Genomic DNA, 22,997 nt, shown 5'->3' with positions numbered 1-22,997 from the left:
ACATGGTAAACATTGTGTAAAGCTCGTCAGCCGAATGACGTGTATTCATTCATAAACAATACAGTTACTTTGTCAGTTTATTTTGAGTTGAAAGTGCCAGACCTTAATCACACTTTCACCTTATGATGATGTGTAAAAGTATTTCCTTTGCTGCGTGATCATCAGTTGCTGCCAGCGGATTCCTTACTCCCCAAATTAGACACTTGTATAGACTTATGTATGCTTGTATGCTTTAAAGTTATATTTTTAAATAGCATCTTACCCCAACCTACCCTACTTACTCCTTATTATGATGCATACAAGCTGATAATTTTTCATTTGCTACATTCAAATACATTATTTTCTTACACAAATGATATACCTTTATCTGTATAAACATTTAAAAGGTAGCCTACTGTAAACAAGGATTTTTTCTTTAATCTTATTTAATAAAGTGGTTCTATAAACATAGTTTTGCCCCGTCACACTACAGCACATTTGTGTGATTAGCCACATCTCATATGAACTAATTAAAACAACTGAGTATTGTGCTGTATTTTCCCCCCTCATGAGCAACAGGACAAGAGTGCAAAACAGCACGTTATGTTCTTAATATTTTCTCTTATGATACTATGGCCACACCCCACAAACGACTGTCAGATTAACGCGCATTCTTTCTCTCACGCGCGCTGCTCTCTCTCTCTCTCTCTCTCTCTCTCTCTCTCTCTCTCTCTCTCTCGTTCGCGCGCGCTCATATCCATCATCCTCTCGCGACTGAGAAAAAAAAACCCGCCAGCGCGAAACAGATGGGAAGGCATCCGCGGAATTTGCGACCGTTACCGTGCAGAGAATAACCGCCAAAACTTAACGGACACCGACAAGAAGTTCAGTTCGTCCAGAAGACTTCTGGACTGAGAACTTGAGGGCATTTCACGTCTATTCACGACTGGAAAAGTAAGTTTTGCATCAATGGCACCGTGTTGAACAAAACTTAAGTGTGTGCGGTGAGTTAGTACGTAAAATACGTCGAAGGGAAGCTTTTTGCTGGCTTTATTCGACAAATAATAACTTTAAATCGCAGAACAATGATAAACATCACACGGTATGCACTCACTGTTTTGGTCACACTTTACATGTGTGTTCATGTTGCAGTGCAGTGTAATTATATAAGTAGTGAGTAATACCAGCATAGATACAAAATAGCCATCAAAATTAAGAAATCTGTTCAGCTTTATTAATATATATATATTTAATGTGATGTGCTGCATTAAAGACGCACTGCCTCGGAAGGCTTTATAATAGGCTACGGCGCGTCTGTGTTTTAAACCAAATTGTTTTTGTGTGATTATCTTAAAATGCAACAATATTCTATATTATAAATATTACAGTATAATTTGTTTTATGTTTAATAATAATGATGCTGAAAAGTCATATAGTATGAGTTCCACCTTATTCTGAGGGTCTTTATTCGACGTCTTGATGAGATGAATAACGAAGTTATTGACGTACTTGCTCATTTTTAGTCTATTAAATTATGCGAATTAATAACTGGTAAACGTTTGACTACTTGTTGAAAGGAGAGTCGTGTAAAACCATCAGCCATCATTGAGGGATGAAAGACACATGCATTCATTCATAATAAAGACTCTACTTAGTCGTCAAAAAACACTTTCTGTGCAAGAGCTTGTTTCATTTCATTTGTTTTGAGAAAGAAGACCATCACATTTTTTTCTTTATGATCATGAAGTGTAAAAGTTGACACAAAATACCCCTCCCCAATCCAATTAGTCACTTTTAACAAGCAATTACATTAAGCAATATTCTTTGTATACATTTTTGACAGTGATTGACCCATTTTAAAAAATGTATTATGAAAAAACAAACACTTAACCAACTCATCAGTAGTTGTCTAAACATAAATGATCTATTATTCATCAGTGTCAATTATTCATTGTTTTAATGGTGCCTTTATTTGGTGCCCACATAATGTAAATGATAATAGCCATTATGATGTTGCTCCTTGTAATCTTTAGAGTGGTATTGAGATCATTATGCTAAGAGAAAACAGAATAAATAGTGTGTGCATATTCATTTTCTATGTTCTTATCATTTTCACTTTGCATGATGTGATTGTCTGGCTGTATAAAATAGTGATGTTGAGTTGTGCCACATGATAATATGAGCCATTCACCAGAACTGCTCATGTACTCCTATTGGATGTACCATCTGTCCTTTCTGCATATAAATGAAAATAGGAAGGATTGGGTTATAACTATCTAAGTTTGTAGTACTTAAATAAAGAGCTTCATGTGGGCTGTGCAGACAGTGTTGCTGTCCGTGGTGCTGAAACGTGGCTGACACACATTACTACTCCAGTGATCAACACCAGAGTTCCTCCATACTTGTAGTCAGTTATGTCAGTTATGTGAACAACTACCTCTGGATAGCAGACATCCTCTTCTGTCCATGCATAACAGGAGCTGCTCTGCTGGAAGCACATATCTAGCTAATCCGAAATGACATTAATAGTTGCATGACAGTTAACCTGATTAATAATAATAAGACAGAAAGACTCATACATGGTTCAGCGCTTTTCATGATTATTTTTTTCTGAATTTGAGAATTCATGCAGATGTTTGATTAGCCCTTAGGAGCATATGGGGTCCAACTGTGTCTCAGGTGGTCTTTTAGCAAGTGCTTGTGGGAAACCGTTGACCTCTTTTGTTGCTCAGTTTGTGCATGCTGCTTAATGAGTGTTCTTTAAATGAACATTACATTGTTTTAAATGATTACATGTAGCCTGAATTGTATTTTACAGACTGTGAGTACATTTATTACATCCAGTGGTGATGGAGTGAGCTTACTTATCTCGTTCTGACAGATCCCTGGCTTTTTATGAGGTCTTCTACCAGAAAGTCATCCCCTATCATTTTCTCCAGAGAGATGGATTATAACTTTTGACATGTGACATAAATATTATTACACTTTTAAAGGGTCCTGAACTGTAATTTGAATTATGGGACTGGGTTTAGTAAAGCGCTTTGTATGGCTAGAGTTGATTGAATACTGCCTTCAAGTAAATGAAATACTGCCACTTTTATTGATAGGAATGATAGAGAGAGGACAAGGAATGATATGGGAAAGAGGTGAAATTGTGATCACAAAATGCTGCAAGATTCATGTTGCCTGCTAACCACTATGGTGTTGGAGCACTTGTACTAAGCAACGGCTTCTAAGTGAGTTGTGTGGTCTGACTGACTGTATTCCAGTAAGTAGATCCAGACAAATGTTGCATAAAGTGGACAGCAGTTTAAGCCAGCATTAGCTTGGCCATTTTAATGTATGTTTGTAGGGATTTCTACTGGGAATCAGATCAGTAATTTTCATGCACAAGAGGCTAAATAGCATTCTTCAGTTTTGATTGTACCTCAAAATGACACTGTACAGTTGGAAACGTGGCTGATTTATTGGATTGCTGATGCTTTATAAAAGGCAGTAACATTCAAATGAATCAGTTCTCTGCATAAGGTCTGACATTGCTTTTTTCATCCCGAAGGAATCCAGAAGCGCTTATAGAGTACCATGCTTATTCACTTTTGCTTTGTTTTTAATGCATACTGTAGGCTGGAGCACATTGTACTCTGGCTCAAAAGCATTGAATAGTGTCAAGATATAAAAACAGCTTTTGTGATCAGGTAAAGTCTGCACATACTGTATGCTTCAACTGGATTGTCTGGGAAACAATCCAGACTGAAAAGCCTAATGCTGTGGCACAGAAACTGCATCTGTCTTAACACGAAAAGGTGCATTTACACAGGCAGCCTACGGCTTTTCAAAGGCATAATGCATTTATAGAAAATTTACACTCAGAAATAATGCTATGAAATTATATATAGAGTATAGAAATAAAAATATGAAACTATGATTGTCATGACAATTTCAAAAGGCTCCATTGTTTCATTTACACAGAGCTAAGGGGCCGCTCACACAGAATGTGTTCTGGTGTCCATCTGTGCTGTTTTTATTGTTTTTTATGTAATAATGCTAGATGGATGTCTTCCACCTTAAGCGGCAAAATTTTCAAGTTAAAAGAAATTTAACTTTTAAATGTTTCCTGAGACACCCCGTTCTGTTCCTTTCCTCTTTACAGCGCCTCACTGTTGAAAGCAAGAACATGTATGAACGGCTGCTGAGGAGGGTCAGAGCTGGCGTATATTAGCTTTTATGCAGCATTAAGTCTTTACGCCAAATTTTAGAAGTCATGGAATAGCATTAACTCGCGTGTGCTCACAAGGTTTAACCATAAAATGTAACCCTTTAGTCACACAGAAAAAAGAACAGACAACACTCTTGGCATGTCATCAGCCTGAAAGTGTATGCAAAACTTCAGCCGTCAGGAACCTGCAGGCTCATTTGTATATTTTTTTTGTAAGCCATTAGTGTTCAAGATCTCAGTCAATAGGTAACTGACCCCTGGGGCATTCTGTTGACATTCCTTTGACCTTTCCTGAGAGATAACAACCAGAGCGAACCTCTTGCTCTCTGTGTCTCCAAGACTATAATAATGATCTGGTGGAGGTTCAAAAAAAAAAAAAAATCACACAAAGCTGAAAATGTCACACCATCAGCAAAACTGGAGGAAGCAGCCATATTTTGTCTCACTGAATGATTGTGTGTAAAGTAGCTCATGTTGGCCAGGATCATATTAGCTTAAGCACGACCCTGATATCCTCAGCTAACTTATTTTTTTGTGTATTTTTATAGTTATTACAGTAATCAGCATAAGCAATGATTTATTCGCCTAATGGTGTTGGGAATTAAGTGGTGTAATAGTTAAAGCTTCATTGGGCCATATGTATAAGAGTCACTGAAACAAAGTGCACCAGTCTTGGTCGTGTGATGATTAATAGAGATTATATGCTCCCATTCCCTTGTTCTTTATGATCTAAGGTAGCTATCATTACTGGCAGCACTGTGTCCCATAGGGAGAGACTACAAGAGGTCATGGATTTTACTTAAGCCTAGCAATTGTGATAAATGAATCTACAGAATAGTTGTGGCAGGTTTTTATTAAGATAACGATTCTGTTCAGTTCTGCACCATTGACTAGGACATACTATTTTAGCTTTGGTAGTATTGAATATGTCGCACCTGAAAGATGAAAGGCTGTAGGCATTTCTCCCCTTGTGGGTACAAAGTGATGTGTCCAAAATGGTCCATTGCAACACATGTGTCAGTAATTTTTTTGGCGGACCATTCCTTTCTCCAATAGTAAAAAGAATAATAACAACATATATGCTCAGTCATATTGATTGAAGGGAACAGGTCCTTTAATTTTTTAAACACGAACAACATAGCCTTCAATGACGTCAAGACTTCCTCAGAGACAAAAGGGTTGTAGGATATAGCTGAAGCATGGCTCTCTGCTGAAAGGGTTACATGTGGCATGAGGCATCTTCAAAGCTCCACTCCAGCTGATAGCCCCCATAAATAGCGAATTTGAAGGGGAATTTTAAATCAAAAATTGATTAATATTTCACCTCCGCATTGATTCATGCTGCCTCTGAAGACATTTTCATCTCTGAATCGTTTGTATGAGGAATTATGATGACTTTATTCCCATAATCCATGACATCATCTGAGCATCACATCTTTTCTCACATGGTTTTTAATTATTATTATTTATTTTTTTATTTTATTTTTTTTGCAGTGTAACATTTCATTATTTTAAGTTATCCATCATTGTAGGGGTGGGCGATATGGCAAAAATGTAATATCAGTACAGCCAAATTAATTTCCCTATTGTAAAAATTGAGCCTTACAACTTAACTTATTTAACTTTATTTTATTTCATTATTTTGTCTTTGTTATTAAAAATTAGAAGAGTAAGAACAAGAATGCATATTACAAATAAAAGGACAAATATAATACAAGATATAAATGTAATAAACAGTGCTTTAATTTTTGCCAGCCAAAGTAGGTCTATTTAACAGCATTCATGTAAAAATGAAACACTACACAGACTTTACTGTATGAATATACACCGATTATTATTAAAGCTACTGAAGTTATTCAGTCAAGAGCAGTGAGTGATTTTCATTTTGTATTTTGTTTGATTAACCTTAATTACACAGGCGGCACCAGGTTTATTAGGCTGCTGTCACTTTAAGACCTGACACACAGATCTAATATAAACGCATCCGAAATGTTTACTTACATTCACGATATTGTAACTCTAAACCTTGTGTGTATTTGACAATTTAAGTACAATAAGACGCGGAAGAAAACTTAGTTTAGAACTCTATGACTAGCTTTTATTGTGCGTGTGCTTCGGGTGTACACACTCAGAACAGTGTGGAAATAAAAAGTTCAACCGGCAAGGCTTTAAAATGCATGCAAATAATAAACTGTCATGATGGCCTAACCCTACTACTGCGTTGCTAAACGTGATGTGAATGTACATCACATTCTACAGTATGTTAGGACATGGGTGTCAGAACTGCAACTGAATGCACTGTACGATACTACAACCTCTCTTCAAAGGCAGAGATATTTTAATAGTTTACTATCTAAAATCATGATATTGCACACCCCTACATCATTGTCAATTTAAGTTGGAGAATTACAGTAAAACAAATGCATAATTAGACAAGCTATAACAACTATGTTTTAGAAATGCAAATTGTTTTTATGAATCAGAAAGCCTGTTTAATCCACTTATATTTTGGATCTGCTCCCCTCATGTTATCTCAAGGGCACACTGTTTCTTATTCTGCAGCATTTTTGACGAGAGATTTATATACTTCGCTCAAGGTGTCTTGCATGATCTCGCTCGGTTTCTACTCCAATAAGAATATTCTTTGATTGACAGCGAGCGACACTTTAAAATGTCCATGTAAGTTATTGCCTGTCCTTGTTCTTTTTTTGTTAAGCTAGCTGTCAACAGATGCTGTGATTTAATTATTGGACTCAAGTATTTGGCCTGTGTTTGCATGAATGTCTATAAAGAAATCAATAAAGAGCAATCTCCTCAAGCTCTGACAGGTAGTGGATTTGTACACATAGCTGATGGAGTTACAGCCCACCCTAGTGTGTAAAAGCTGAATGAAGTGCCTGGGTTTCACTCTTGGAACTATTTAAGAAGGCCGATTGCACTAGACTAACCGAATGCAATTTCATGTTCCTCTTAAGTTAATAATGCACTTGCACATGGCTGTGCTGACTCTTTTTGAACTTGTAGCATGCATAATATAAGATGTGTTCAAAATATGAATAGAACATGTGAAAAAATAAGTTATAACCTCTTCAAAACCAAGAGCAGTGGTTGAACAGGATCCCCAAAAAGACCCTGTTTAGAGGTTGATATGAAATATTGGCTTTTAATTTATTTTTTATTTGATAAAATTTCAATGCACGCAATTATAGAGGAAGCACTATGTTGAATAATCTTTAGATAGGCCTAAATGTCTCTCTGTAGCATACATGACTATTATTAATCAATGCTGCATTTTATACCAGGTGATTAATTCGAAGAAGGGTGAGACAGATTATCTAGTGAGAAGGAGCAGTTTCATTGATTCACAGAGATGTAGTTGACTTCATCAGGCAGAACATATCCAACAGATGAATTGAGTGTGCGTGGGATATGTTGTCAAATACTTCCAAGCGTATTTGAAAGCTCTAATTCAGAAGGCTTTCATTCACGTGGTTCAGTTACCCACACAAAGACCTCATCTCCATGTGCCTGTCCATTTAAATGTTCTATTTTAACTTCCTGATCTTAGATATAAAAGCGAGACATTTCCTTTTTTCCCCTTCTAATTCTGAGTGACGGATGTTGGAACAGGCGGCTCCTAAATTTAGCCTTGTATAACATCATGCTCCCAAACCATGTGCGTTTTCTATTTTTTTGCTCTCTGATTTACTGGAACTGTAGAGTGAAATGCCATTGAGGGACTTTGTAACCAAGGCAACAAACAATAGCGGAGCAGAATGGTCAGATTAGTGTGTGAGGAGTGAAGGGCTTAAACTTGAGATATTTTTCCTTTATTTTGCTTAGGTGGGAGCCATGCTGTGAAATGACTGCCACACCTCACACGCAGTGGAGCTGTTTTACATCAAAACATCATTCTGTAGCTTTAAAGACAATTGGATGACAAGAGTGATGCATTAGGGGCCGTTGACACATGCACTTTTTATGTAAACACATACCATTGTAATGGATGTCTTTGACTGGTGTGATATATTTCACAGTTTGAAAGATGTTTCTCGTACCATGGACCAATGTTTTCTGGACTGGTTTTTAATGGAACTCCGTCATTGCGGAATCTACAGCGCCATAGAAAAAATTGATGAGTTTTAAGATTATAGTCTGAGAGAAATGTGATGAGATTAAAACAAAATATTAATTGTCTACTAATTAAGTAATGGCAAGAAAATATGCACTCAAATTAAGTTGTCCTGCACAGGAAAATAAACATACAGTGAGATTAGTCAAACAGATTCATAAACTCACAAGTTGTCAGTCTTTCAGTCTGACGATTCCTCCACTGATTGAACTCACTGAATCAGTCAGAGAAGTTACTGAATCGTCTCGCTGAACTGCAAGTCATCTTTGCTTTCAGGAATGTCTTAAAATGAACTAAAATCTGTATACTTAAGGTTCAGCATCAATACTGACTGCTTGTTCATATGGCAATGTGTAGTTAAGAAACACATTTGCAACTGAGTTTTATTGTAATAGAACGTGTGAATGGCTGTTTAGGCTGTTGATGATGCGCTGTTATAACCCGGATGTAACAGACGTAGGTCAGTAAGAGCTGTGCATGTAAACCTCACTCCCCTGGTCTCAAGAGGCGCATTAGCGGCCACGGTCTTAGTGTCCTTGTAAGCGCGCCCGCCTCCCGCGCCAGAGATCCCGGTTCAAATATCGCTCTGAACGGGGTGAGTACGACCAGTTACATGGAGTTTTTTTTTTTTTTTTTTTTTTTTTTTTTTTACTCTTTCAAAGCTCAAGAGACTTAATGGAGGAATGGATTTATGTTTCATTTAGCTATCAACCTTTAATTTGGAGTAATACAGCTTGCATGTGTTAACAGTAGGGGTGGGACAAAATATCGATTGGGCAATATATCTTTGTCCTTCTCCGTGCGATACGATAATCGGTATGCTGACGCCAAATATCGATATTTTAAGTAATAAAATAAGGCACTCTAAATTGATTTTCCTGCTCCCAGTGTCGCTACTTCATGGCTCCTCGAGGTGGCGCTCAACAAGTGAATGAGGGAAACGTGAATATACAGTGGTGTGAAAAAGTGTTTGCCCCCTTGGTAAATATGATCAAATATGGCTGTAAAAAATAAATCTGCATTTTTAATCCTTTTGATATTTTATTTCAAAAATGTTCAAAAATCTAACCTTTCATTGAAGTAAAATAACTGAAAGTGGGGGGGAAATCACATTATGAAATAAATGGTTTTCTCCAAAACACGTTGGGAACAATTGTTTGCCCCCTTTTATTAAATACTTTTTGCAACCTCTTTTTTCCAAGATAACAGCTCTGAGTTTTCTCCTATAATGCCTGATGAGTTTGGAGAACACCTGACAAGAGATCAGAGACCATTCCTCCATACAGAATCTCTCCATCCTGTTCTCCGTTATAAGATTTCTAGCACAGGCTGTCAGGTTTAGATTTTTTATCTGTTGGTATTTGATCAAATCCATGATGCCATGTATCTGAACAAGATGTCCAGGACCTCTGGCAGAAAATTAGACCCACAGCATTAAAGATAGAGCAGAGTATTTCATTTTACACATGGCATGGGGTACTTTTTTTATCCCTGTGTGCACCAAACCCATCTTAAGTGTTTGCTGCCAAAAAAGCTAATGTTTTTGTTTCATCTGATCAATGGAAGGTTAGATTTTTGCACATTTTTAAAATAAAATATCAAAAGGATTAAAAATGCAGATTTATTTTTTACAGTCATATTTGATCATATTTACCAAGGGGGCAAACACTTTTTCACACCACTGTAAGTTAACTTGCCTAAGAAACAGAGGTTTTTAATGGGAGGGCGGACAGCAGTATAAGTAAAATAATAGATGCCCAAACCATGTTTAAGTCCAAAGTCTGGACGTACTTCGGCTTTTATACCATTTATGGGGACGAACATGTTGTAAATAGACATCTTTGACACTCTCCACGCTCTTAAATGAAAGAGTTTGGTCAATTTTGAAATGTACCAGGTTTATACAAAATAGTTGATAAGCAGGTAAATGTCAGTTTACACACACAAAAAAGTTTAAGCTTTTAAAAAGAATAAGCATAAAATGTTTAATTGACTTAGAATGTTCAATTTAATTTACAGACTGAAAAACTTTTTGTGCTGTTTTCTAACAGTTTGGACCATTTGGACTGAAAACCTTCACTTAACCTTTTCACAGGCATTTTGTTTTCATAGTTAGACAGATATTGTGATGTATCATTGTAGGATTGTTTAGCAATATATTGATTATTGCAGAATTGCTGTATTGGGATATTATCGGGATTGTGAGCCGTGTATCGTATCGTATGCTGTGATTCCCATCGCTAATTAAAATTTTAAGAGTTATAAAATGAATGTGGACAGCATAACTCAGACAAGTTGGCTTTGGAATTATTTAAAGACAAATGTTTTGGCTCAAATTGAAATCTCTGACTTTTAGTTGCAGATTTGGTTATCTTTGTTAATCTTGGTGACATTGTAAATATCTCTTCTGAGACACATCTCCTGAGATAGACGAGAAGGCAAACGTCTCCATTTAATATCTATTTAACCTGATTCTTTTCTTGACTGTGACATTGTGACTTTTCTTTTCTGTTGGAAATGTTTGCAGTGTGTTCTGGATAGGGTGTTTCATAGGTGTTAGTTAGGTTTGGCAGACTTCCTGCAGGGTGAGTCTAATAAGCAAACCAACCGTTTCAAAAGAGGCTTTTTTCAATAGCAACAGCAAAAGCAAAAAATAAATGCTGTCAGATTGCACACAGTGAGCTGCGTCAGCTGGAGCACAGTCAAACAAATGTACGCGCGCGCACACACAAACTCTACATGTATTAGCGTAGCACGACTAACGGGGGCGTTAGTCCTCCATTAACCAAGCTGTTTCTCACCTTCATCGCTCAGCACTCCTCATCCTCCCACCGTGCTGACCTCTGTCATCCGTTCAATGACTCATCCCTCTCTTTCTCTCTCTCTGCAGAGCTGTACTCTCCAATCACACTGTGTACTGACATAAAAACACTGACTAGCCACTGTCCAGTTCAGTCCAACACTACAGCAATGCACCTCCAGTTATATTTAGTTTGCGGGAAAGAAAAAAAGCTCTTACACTCAATTGACTGGGAGAGATAATCGAGCGAGGTGGGCTCTTTCACCCATGTGGGTGTAAGGATGCTGGAATTCATCCTTTGTAAAGCCTTGTGGGGCTGTTTTGAGCAGTGAAACGGCTTTCAGCTCTATTAACATATGCGGCAGAGGACATTTTTGTTGGCTCACAATGCTGATCTGAAAGCTTATTAGAGCAGCAGTCATTCTTTTATCTTTCACTCTGGCTATGACTGCCTTGTAATGTAATAAAGTGGACGACAGCTTCATTCCATGCGCATTTGCGCATTACACAATCTTAACTAGGGGAAAGACATTAAAAATCTACACTATGTGAAGCCATTCCATGAGTTTTGGTCCTAACCAGACACAAGGAGTGACAGGACATTTTGCAGATTGCTTCCTGGGTAGCGGTGAATATTAAGCAGTGTCTTTAATATTTTTAACAAAGTATATTAACTTTACACATCTTTGTTTTCTATTACATTGCTGTTCTGGACTCTTTATAATCAGCACTTTTCCTTTTCTTTCCCTATGTTTTTATGTTAACTGTATTATTTTGATTTCTCAGTGCAGCAGGATTTGTTTGTGAAGATAAAAAGTACAGGGTCACTTTCCTGTGTTGCTTAATCTGTTTTCTCAGGTCTTGAATTTAGGGGCAGTGAGAGAGAGACAGAGTGAGTGATTGGAAGAGAGGGAGGGAGAGAGAAAGTTCCTGCTGTTCTTGGATAAGAGCTGGCAGTCACCCTTTTGAGCGTCCAGGACAGATTTTTGCAGGCAGGATGTGTGAGACATGCTTCAGTTCCCAGAGCACTCGGTGTGTGTGTGTGTGTGTGTGTGTGTGTGTGTGTGTGTGTGTGTGTGTGTGTGTGTGTGTGTGTGTGTGTGTATGCGTATGTGTGCGTGTGCATTTAAACACTACAAAACAGAGGAGTAGATTTTGTGTGTGTGTGTGTGTGTGTGTGTGTGTTTCAGGGTTATTATGCTTAAAAAAAAATAAAAATAAAGTTCCGTCAATGCGTAAAACTCCCAAAAAACGAATAAAAACTACAGAACACACAGATAAAAAAAAAACTAAAATTAAAAAGAGAAAATATAAAAACAAATAACAAAATCTATAATAGTATATCAATGATACTAAAATAACACTATTTTTTGTTAAATTCACATTGCCTATTTTCTTATCAATTATCATCACTTTAAGCTTTGTAATATCTGAAGGTGAAAAGGATACAAGCAACAGCATGTCTGGATGGCAGAGAAGAGCAACATAAAATTATTGGCTTGCCAATGCACAGTGATAACACCACTAAAATAATCAGGCCATGAGAATACATAAAGGCCCAAGTAACTCTTGCAAATTTCAGTCTTTGGCTCTCTTTCCCAGTCTTAATGTGTTTGTGGGCTGCGTCCAATCTAATTACAGCATGTTCCAACACTCTGTGATGTTCAAAGTCAGAACACCAACACTAAAGACCAAAGCTGATGGATACAGAAATTAGTCATATTAAGACACTAGATAGTCTAGGATAGGAGCTCAGAAGCTGAACCTGAACAAATAAAACATGTTTTGTACTGAAAGTCGTCCTATAGCCTCATAAGGTTCAAAATTACATCTGTTGAGAGCATGTGGTGAAGCTGTCCATGAAATAAACAAGCTGATATGCCTCAGTTGGCAGTGTTTGTTGCAATTTTCCTGCACACGTTTGCAGTGGCTCACTTAAAGATACGTTTAGATCATTATTTATTAATCTGCATTTCTATAATATGGCATATGAAGATGATTTGTATTAGCTATTGCTCAGTATTTTCTGCTTAATTGGCAAATAACTATCTTTTACCTCTGTTGTCTCAATCTGGACGTATTCCTGCTTGACTGCTTATTTTTTCCTCTGTAAACCCCACACGCTTTCCACCATTTATATGTGTGCTACAATGTGTCTGACAGATTTAGTTTGAAATGCCATCTTCTTGCTTTGTGAGTCAAAGTGATTTTTCCAAAGGAGTTGAGTCTTTCGGATTTTGGAGATGTCTCTATAAAATATCTCTATACATGTCTCTGTTCATAAGACCACATATTATCACATAATTGCAATTCCTCACATAAAGTAATCTATATATTTGTAAAAATATATATATTTATCTTCATCTAAAGAGCTTGAATTAATAATGTTCTGCTTGCCAGGCATACTTTGCCTTAGACAGTAACTTTCTCCTTTTATTTTTTACTATTTCCTCATTTTTTTTATGTTTTTAGATTACTTGATTCATTCACTGCACAGTTGTAGAAGTGAACAGTTTTATTTCTTACAGTATATTTTTTGCTGGATTGATATTTTTCTTTTTAAAACAAAATCTTTTATATATTTTATATTTGTCAGAATATTTTATGGTCTTAGCTCTCAAACTATATGTTTTGTAGAATTTAGGCCTATATCTAAATTTTTTTATAAATATTTATAAATATAAATATTAAGTACTGTTGGACCATTTTTGTCTGTTCGGGTTTCAAATCTGTCTGTTAAACTGCTTACTAATGAGTTCTATTCTGCAAAACTAACATAGCTTGCTTCCTGTTTGATTAAACATCAAAGACCCATGCAGCATCTACCGAGCACAAGAAATATGTGAGCAAATCCTGTAATGACCAGAATGTAATTTTCCATTTAGAGTTACGAAACATCCTTTACATGAAGATGGTGCTAGCTTCCCCTAGTGACTCGACACCAAAGACCCAAACAACATCGGCCATGCAGGAATGCTGTATGACTCTCATCGATACATAATAGTCATAAAAGTCAGTCTTAATGAGTATTTCATCTCTACCCACTGTTCTCTTCTGATAGAAGACGGATTTCCACAACATAAAGAGAAATATGAATGAAAGCTACAAGGCAGCGCTTTAAAGATTGAAATGGGCGAAAAATATCAGATGGCTCCTTCATCTCCTTTTGAAGGGAAAAGGCATACAAACCCTTAATTAAGACCAGTGCCAGTTATCATATGAATTGACAACAGGGGGCTCCACATGCAAATGTGGCATGGATTGCAAACATAATAGTATGTTTGTTTGTTCTCATTTGTGAACCAAAAACATTTAAAACATTCTATTGTAACGACAGTACCTTAATCGTATAAGTAGTAAAGGCATCAACTAGTTTAGTTACTTTGTTGCAGCAATTTTTCACCAATGCTGTGCTGCCAAAAGTGGATTTGTTCTAGAAATACTTATTACCTACCCTCATAGGTGACATTTCTTCAATACATTGAAAGGAAGATAATGCGAAAGCAGGCATCATTCATTATGTTTTATCAGTCAACTGTGTCTCCACATAGGAAATAATACATATGAGTAGATGCAGAAACAGGGTTAACCTGAAATATAAACAGTTTCTGCTACACACAATAGTCAATTTTCTCCCATAATACTTTAGTGCACTCTCCATTGTGCAAGCAATCAAATTCACACCTTCAAACTGTGAAAAAGGACTATTACTCCTCAGGCACTGTGGATTTGCCCTGTTGTGTGGTTTGAAACTTTATCTGTCTCATCCTGTAGTGCAAAATGCATTAGTGTTAAAAGAGAAATTGCTGGGAGTTGTTTCTTGTCACCTCTATGGAGTCAACATCTGTTACCACCATGAAGAGTTGACGTCAAATATTAGATAACTCAAACTCCCTGGGTCTTACTGTCTTTTTATTTCCATCTGAGAAAAATAAATCAGTTTCTTTTGATAAAGAGAAGAGGTCTACATACTCTATGTGGATAAAAAGGAATAATTTAAGATCGGATTAGCTGTGGTCCATCCTAGAGCAAGAAATGAAGTCCATGTAAGGATGTAAGAATTCTTAAAATCTGAAGTTTTTTGACTAATGTTTCTTAATGAAAATTATGTTTCTGCAATAATCTGTTTCCTTCAAATATGCCCTTTAAGCTTGATAGGCTGGGAAGTATTATTGGTGCATATTGAGTGAGGCAAATGAGAGTGCAGTTACCCCTGAATAATGTAGAATAGCCATTGATTAGTCATATTATTGATTTCCTTTTATAAGTTTCTTTGTTCCATTTTCCTCAGAGCCTTTTCTAATGGCACAAATGGGGACTTCAATTCCAGGAAGGAAGCTCAGCAGGAAATGAACACAATTAAATCTTAAACACCATTAAACTAAACTTCTTAGCTGGTTACAGAAGTGGAGTGAATGCAATGGCATATGAGAAGGTATTCCTGAACAGAATAAAACTGAACTTAACTTCTGTGCGTTTGTTCATGTAGTTGTAATGCAGATGGTGCAGTCGTTGCCAGCTGACACTGTAAGACACATCTAACTATATTTAGCATGTGAGAGGCAGACTGTACAACTACAATATAGAGGACAGCAATGGCGAATAGAAGCACAATGTACTGCAGTGCTCCCCACAGGCCTGTGTGCACCTGTCACAATTGAACACCTTTATATGAGCATGGTAGGATGCATGAAATGATCTTTAAAACGAGGACTCATTTAAAAATGCAAAAATTGTCTATCAGGTAATTATAAACAGTACATTCTAGAAGGACATTAGATGTTGAATGTGTCTGGTTTTGCGGTGAAAGTATTTGTAAAAGGTTTTATCATGAAAAGGATACTTGAAAGTGATCGGATGAATCTGAAAACACATGCACACTCCTTCAAATTGGATGCCATGCACACTAGAATTTATAGCCTGTAATTTGTCTCGCCTCTCCTGACTACTGCAGTCAGCAATCCGAATGGACCTTCAATTACTGGGCAGCCTGCATTCAAACTGACTTCATTATTATTTATCTGCCGTGTGAGCTTAAAATATTTCTTGTAATGTAAATTTTATACAAGGCAATTAAAAAGTGTGTAGCTGAAGCAGCATATGAGGCATAGAGATCTAATGAGATTAGAGCGTGCATGTGGTTGTTTGGGGTGTGCACACTCATAAACTCCTTGTTCTGTAATGAAGAGACATATTTATGACAGTGATTTTGGAAAACATCCCCTAGAGTCACTGAAAATGTGCACACGTCACTCCTCGCTGCCCTGTAAGATTCATTTGACAATCCTGCAGTGGAATTGCCATCGATGTTAAGCGTAGCAAAAGATGTGAGAAGAGCATATAAAAACAAAGTAAATGCATAACTCTTTCAAATGAGACTGTAAAGTCTGACAGAAGTCGATGATACATCGATGCACGTAAAAATGATCCCTTGCTAGTTTTATTGCTGGAAGTTGCAGTTCAGTGTGTATATTATATCAGTGTTGGTAAGAGAGCAGTCTGCTGTTGTCATGGAAATACTGGGAAGTGTGTTAGTATTTGTCATCACCCTGTTTATGCTTGTTGCCAAATCTTCTGTTAAGGATAAATGAATCTGTCTGATGTTGTTGCAGAATGTAAATGCAGTCTTTAAAATGCTAAATCAGTCACAGGGTCACTTCACACACACTTTGTGCCACTTTAGACCTTCACAACTTTTTCTCAGTTGTGAATAAAAAAAGATTTCGAACTGCATTTAATTATTAGGATGTCTACATGAGTAGCCTAGTTCATATAATGTGGTGTGTCTACATAATACAATTAATCATGGAATCATTAAAGAGGCAATATTATGTCTTGTAGAATAAATTTGCATTCTTGAATGTTCAAAGAACACATTATTTTTCATTTTACATTTTTGCAGCTCTTCCCTTTCCAGTCTGTCAGTAATGCTCTGTTTAGTTCCAGTCTCTGATTGCTCGGCTGGACCAGTGACTTGAGATTGGTCACTTTGGAAACTTTGAGCATGTTTCGGAAATGTCACACCCCTTACCATAACCGCACGTTTCAACACACTACTAATGCAACTCAGTTAGGCCTGTTTTTTGTTTATTTGTTTTTTGTTTGTTTTTTGCATATGCCTTGGGAGGTAATTATTTAAATGAGGAATGTTGTGATGTCTACGTTCCCTGAAGAAAACTCAAGACTACAATCAAGGCGTTTAGAGGAGTTTAAAAACAGTGCTTACTGATATAGAGAAAGATCCTACAGAAATCATTCTAATATGCAGATTTGGTGCTCAAGAATCATTTGTTATTATCAGTGTTGAAAAAAGTTGTGCTGTTTTATATTTTTATGCAAACCTTGGTAAAAAAAAAATTCAAAGGAACAATATAAAAAAAAAAAAAATAGAATCCTTGCAAATTAAAAATATAAAAAAAACAAAAAAAACTTACTGACCCCAAACCATTGGAAGGTAGTCTATATTAGCATGTGTAAAGCATTTGTCTACTGATCACTAAGCTGCACTGAGGAGCTCTGCACAGTGCTGTACATTCACAGTGTATATATTTACACAATTCCCTGTTGGTCTGAAGTTGAATTTGTAATTGTGTAATCTACATACATTCCAATGTACATCAGCTGTCCTCTACTAAGCCTGGAACAAAAAACAAAAACAAAAAAAAACTCTCTGACACAGCTGCTGTGATTTAAAAAGATAAGGCATTGCGCTTCAGTGAGAGCTTGCTGCATGGTTTAACCTGTTAGCCAGCAACCCCACTTTTGAAAAATCCGCAGAAATGGCATACCTAAACTAAAACAGATACAGTTCATTAACCCTTTGCACTGAAAGCACAAGTATGATCTCATCTGAAAGCTGACACATGGAAGTTTATTGTAAATGTAGAATTAATTATTGTCATAATGAATTTCTTTTAATAAATAGGTTCAAATTTTTGTAAAGTTACTAGAAATATATATATTTCTATGAAATATCTTCATTGTCTATATATCATTATTCATATTGAATATATCATTCATCTTCATTGTATCAATCTAGAAATGCACTGCAGCTAAAGCCACGTCTGACCATGTTATATTTAAAATCTGAAGATGATAAGTCTAAAACTCTGTATTTAATTAAGCTAAATGTTTTTAAAGATCATGTCATATGACTTTAATTTGATTAGACTCTAAAATGCAAACTGATGTTTATTGTCATCTTCTAAGCATCCATTCAGTCTATTGTCTCTATTGTTTTGTGGTGCAAACATTACAGTACATTACATTATATTTAGTCATTTAGCAGACGCTTTTGTCCAAAGCGACTTACAAATTAGGACCAAATTAGGCGAGTCATCATGAAGAGGCAAAAACAATGCAAGAAGTGCTCAAAATACAAAGTGCAGGCATTGCTCAGAGTAGCATAAGCCAGATAAGGGAGGATTAAGGGAAAAGGAAATTGAATACTTTTTTGTATAAAAAAAAAAAAAGAGATAAGTGCTCACGGAAGAGATGAGTTTTCAGTTGTCTTTTGAATGTTGTCAGGGTTTCTGCTTTCCAGATGAGGGTGGGGAGATCATTCCACCAGCATGGAACCGTGAATGAGAATGTTCTGGAGAGTGATTTTTTTTGGCTCTCTGTGATGGTACCACGAGTCGTCGCTCGTTGACCGATCGTAGGCTTCTGGTAGGGATGTAGACTCGTAGGAGCGAGTGAAAGTAGGAGGGAGCTGACCCTGTGATAGATCTGTAAGCAAGTCTCAATGCCTTGAACTTGATGCGAGCAGCGAGTGGTAGCCAGTGCAGAGAGATGAACAAAGGAGTGATGTGGGCCCTTTTGGGCTCGTTGTAGACAAGACGAGCTGCAGCATTCTGAATAATTTGTAGAGGTTTAGTTGCACCTGATGGAAGTCCAGCCAGAAGAGCACTGCAGTAATCAAGCCTAGATATGACCAGGGCCTGGACGAGAAGTTGTGTTGCATGCTCAGTTAGGAAAGGCCTGATCTTCCTGATGTTGTGCAGTGCAAACCGGCATGATCGAGTGGTCTTTGTAATTTGGTCTGTGAAGGTCAGCTGGTCATCAAATATTACTCCAAGATTTCTGACCGACCTTGATGGGGTGATTGATGATGAATCTAGCTGGATAGTGAGGTCGTGCTGTAGAGACGGATTGGCAGGGAGGCATAGAAGCTCAGTCTTTGCCAGGTTGAGCTGCAGGTGATGTTCCTTCATCCATGCCGAGATGTCCGCCAGACAGCTTGAGATCCGTGCAGCTACTGTGGGATCATCTGGTTGATGATGTGGTCAGTTGATGTGCTTTGGATACCTCGCCCCTCCATGTAACCTTGAAGGATCTACCTGTGAGATAGGACTCAAACCAGTGGAGAGGAGTACCTGTGATGCCCAGTGATGAGAGGGTGGACAGAAGGATCTGATGATTCACAGTGTCGAAGGCAGCAGACAGATCCAGGAGAATGAGAACTGAAGATTTGGAAGCAGCTTTTGCAGTCCGTTGGGCTTCTGTGACCGACAGTAATGCAGTCTCGGTTGAATGCCCTTTCTTGAGGCCAGATTGGTTGACATCCAGCTGGTTGTTCAGAGACAGGAAGGATGTTACTTGGTTGAAAGCAACTCGTTCAAGTGTTTTCACAATGAATGGTAGGAGAGAGACAGGTCTGTAATTCTCTACAAGTGATGTGTTTAATGTTGAATTTTTAAGCAGTGGAGTTACCCAAGCCTGCTTGAATGCGGTAGGGAAAACTAGCCCTATTCAGTCTCAGTCTCCCCTGCACACATTCACACCTCTCCGGCCTGGTTATGGCTCTAAATATTCTTTACTTTTGTTTTCATTATAATTACTAACGACTGGCTATTCACTCTGTTTCAATCCCTCATTTCTTTTATCAAAGTTCTCACTTCACAATTGAAATTGTATCAAATGCCCTTCTTGAAAAAAGAAACATTTCAGTAAGCATTCCTATTTAAAAAATGTCATAAAAATAACAGCTATATTTGCTCGCTAGCATGTTAGCTTAGCACACCATTAATACACGACAATTTATGAGATTAAAACCATGTTTTTGCTCCAAACGTACTTTATAACGCAAGTCGAGTGTTTTAAATAACCTTCTGTGTTCTGATTTGGCTTCAAAAAAAAAAAAAACTGACTGAAAATATATTATTTTATAGTATTCTGCACGATGATAAAGTCTATATTGATTAGCATTACATTATAAATATAATCTATTATTATGAAAATACGTGACATGGCTGGAAGAACACAGATAAATCATATATCGTTGCAGTCATGTTTATTGTCTCCAAAACGTCTTTATCAGCATAATACAGCAATCTCTGGAAGCTTTGTTTATGTCAGGGAGTTCCTGTAATGTCACATGATATGGCTCTTCTTCATGTGTTCCATATATGGATTAAAAGTGCATAGGTATGGATTGAAAACACAGTACATCAGAGTATCCAGTGCTCATAATGATTACATCGGCCTATTTTGGGTACAAATTCAATAAATATTATTCCTTTCTATAGAAATCTGACGTAAACCTATCAGAATCTATCATTATTTCTCTAAATCTGCACATTTTTGAGCTAAAAGCCCTGAGGGATGTTGTTTTGTCAAGCGCTGTCATAACGACCGCACAGGAGTTTTTTTCTGAATGGGAGCGGCTGACGCTCATAATTCATATTAAAGGTATCGACTCATTTTTTCATTACATAACTTCTGACACAAATGAATACATAACTGTCACTATAAGTTTCTCAGAATCAAATACTGAAACTTTAGTCTTATATCTTTTTAATGATGTATAGTTTGTCAAGGTAATGACATTAAATCTGATAGTAACTTTGAACTATTTACAGGGCTCTAATTTCGGCGCGGGATTGCGGGTATTGCGCATAATTTTAATCATTCCCGCAGGTCTCCAACTTATAATGTGGGAAATTCCCGCAAACATTGATTCACTTTAGCATGTAGGTTGTATTAGTAAATTAATCCACACAGATTATAAAATCAAATTTTAAAACTGTCTGCGAGACGCAATTTCTCAAACAGCGTGAGTGATTCAGCGGTGCTGCGTCTTCTATCTCTCGTCTCTCAAAATGGGTTGCACAAGGCAAGGTAATCGTTTAGTCGGGATAGACGGAATTGTCACTTGCATAATCGGGCCAGCATTGCATCATGAGTAACTAAAGTTTACCATTTGCACGTCTTTTTAAGTCTTACCAGTTTAAGCATTCACGCGATTTTAAACTATTCAGTAGGTTACTTGCGGCGCTGTCTGAAAGATGTTTTTTTTTTTCTCTGCACACATACATAGAGTAAAGCCGCCTCACAAACAGCTCGCGGGTAACAAAAGTTATTTTTCGTGGATTATATCGCTTTAACAGTCAAAAACATGCGAAAATTATGTCAATTTCGGTCTTGGTGAGTATCCTCTAAACACAGTCGGTTATGTCTTAAATAAGCATAAATCGCACGTGACCGTATAATGAAAACAGGATCCGTGCACTAGCTCTTAAAGGGACAGCAGCCATATGTGTCTGTCAATAATTTGGTTGTCAAAACAACAAAACATAGCTTTCATTTTAAGTAATCAGGATTAATAGCCTATGTATTTAATTTAGTCAGGACTAAAATACTACCCAGTGTTATTTTTAATTTGATTACTTTATTCAGTCTCTGTAGTATTTCTGAATACTACTGTTAGACCTAAGCAAAAACTTTTCTCTTTATTTCTCTTTATTGGGATCTCTATTCTATTGTATTTATTTGTGCTACTTTTTTTGAATTTAATTCAAAGATTGAAATCAAGCTTCCTTGTGTTGTGTAAATTCTTAAGAACAAAATTACCCCATTGTAAAAATGCAATGAGGGAGCATACATTTAGGCGAGATACATGTAATAAAAGAAAATAAAAAGTCTAAACTCCCCCCTCAAATAAAAAATTCCCCCCCATAAGAATCACCTAAGGGGGGATTTCCCCCCCATTTTCCAAAACGAAATTCAGGCCCTGATTTAAACAAAGAACAATTCAGTGCGTCCGCGTCCTTGTGAAGGCTAACAGGTTAAGCGTGTTGTACAGTCTTCTGTTCCCATGCATTACTGACATCTGAACTGTCTCTAACCCTGGATGTTATAATTGGAAAAAATCCTGTCGGAGCTTAGAGCTTTCAGAACTTTACATCTTTAGCAAGTCAAAGAATGCTCTGACCAGATTGGTGTATTAAAGACTCTCTACATGACGATGATGATGATTTAATTCTCTATGTAGTCGACTCACAAAAAAGTAGGGTAAAGCTTCTGCTGCCATACCGTAGCACTCTGTCTTACACAATCCTCCACAGAACAAGATTAATGCAGAGAGAGAATTCTTTTGTCTGATAAAGTTTCAACAGTGGAGTGCCAACCCTGCCAACCACAAAGGTGTTGTTTGTGTATATGCTGTATGATGCATGAATTGCATTTTTCATTCTCTAACAAAATGATCAATAATAATGGAGTATACACCACTGCAAAACAAACAGCCAGAGGAGAGAGAAGGAGAGAAGCCATGCGGAAAGGAATAACAATGAGGAATCGGAGGAGCCGTTGTTCAACAATACACAGGGAATAACTGAGAGGAGCAGTCGTTCCAGAGCCGGAGAGCTCCCAGAGCCGGAGAGAAACTGTCAGAGAGCTGCACTAGACAGAAATAATTGATAGAGTGTTCCTCTCTTATTTCACCCTGCTCATTATTTTGTGTGTTCCTCCGTTGGTCCAACAATGCGATGAGGCTTGGAGCTTCTCGTGGAGGCAGGCACTCTATTTGTGCCGGACTCAAACATCTCATCGCGTTTGAAACTGGCCTCAGAAAGTCTTTGAAAAACACT

The 22,997-nt window shown here is 37.2% G+C and overlaps 1 protein-coding gene across 1 annotated transcript in view; it reads left to right on the top strand.

Moving 5' to 3' along the window:
* Positions 1 to 729: 729 nt before the first annotated feature.
* The window catches only part of camkvb (CaM kinase-like vesicle-associated b), a 38,869-nt gene continuing 16,601 nt past the window's right edge, over positions 730 to 22,997 (top strand). Inside the window, exon 1 of the mRNA XM_082155491.1 lies at positions 730 to 933. The gene's annotated coding sequence lies outside the window, so the exon portion shown is untranslated. The remainder of the gene's footprint in view (positions 934 to 22,997) is intronic.

The sequence above is a fragment of the Leuciscus leuciscus genome (assembly GCF_965113295.1).
Source record: "Leuciscus leuciscus genome assembly, chromosome: 23".
Lineage (NCBI taxonomy): Eukaryota > Metazoa > Chordata > Actinopteri > Cypriniformes > Leuciscidae > Leuciscus > Leuciscus leuciscus.
The sequence above is the reverse complement of the archived record's forward strand: the minus strand, read 5'-3'. Positions and strand labels throughout refer to the sequence as shown.